Here is a 732-nt window from a genome sequence, read left to right as displayed (position 1 = left end):
CACCCCACTACCCTCGCCTGACAGACAGCTGGGCACAGTCCGCCACCCCACCGTCTGCCCCTCAGGCTTCAACCATGACCCGAGGAAGTCCCCTAAGCTCTGCCAGTTGGTTTTAGCTCCTAAAGGATGAATTTCAGTCAGGGAGAGATGAAGATCAGAGCACGTTACACAGTCAGAGAAATTGAATAGAAGATATCAAGAAATTTCTTGAAATAAAATTTCCCCAGAGTCTGCCTAAGATTTCCCTGCCTGCTGTCTGTAAACTAACGGGGCTCTGGGAGTAGCATTGGCCTGGCTATAAGTTAACGAGTTTAGATATTATTGATTCTAACAATCGGAAAGTGTAGAAGGAAAGATAGCGCCTCAACTAAGAAAATCTCGTGAAGAAAAGAGTAAATTTAAGGTTCATCATAACTCATTAAAAAAGGTAAAGGAACATGAGGAAGACAGGTTTCCGTAGTGTAGTGGTTATCACGTTCGCCTAACACGCGAAAGGTCCCCGGTTCGAGACCGGGCGGAAACAACTGCTACATTTTCCCGAAAATTCTGAATTTTGGTCTAGAAATGTTCTATCTGAATCTCTCACATTTCCACCAACTACCAAATCTTTGTGCTCACTTTACCGCCGGGGACTTTCAATTACAAGAATTACAGTGCAAGACCGGAGCTCAGACTTGCTCCCTCACCTCCCTTAACAAGCAATCATGTGCTATCCATTCCGTTGGCTTAGAG

The 732-nt window shown here is 45.1% G+C and overlaps 1 non-coding gene across 1 annotated transcript; it reads left to right on the top strand.

The window, feature by feature from the left end:
- The first annotated feature begins 450 nt into the window (after positions 1–450).
- On the top strand, positions 451–523 carry TRNAV-AAC (transfer RNA valine (anticodon AAC)). The gene has a single exon. It is a non-coding gene; the product is annotated as a tRNA-Val (tRNA).
- The last annotated feature ends 209 nt before the right edge of the window (positions 524–732 follow it).

This window comes from Equus asinus, chromosome 8 (assembly GCF_041296235.1).
Source record: "Equus asinus isolate D_3611 breed Donkey chromosome 8, EquAss-T2T_v2, whole genome shotgun sequence".
In the NCBI taxonomy this organism is placed as follows: domain Eukaryota; kingdom Metazoa; phylum Chordata; class Mammalia; order Perissodactyla; family Equidae; genus Equus; species Equus asinus.
Note: the sequence above shows the minus strand (reverse complement) of the source record. Positions and strands in the feature narration are given on the sequence as shown.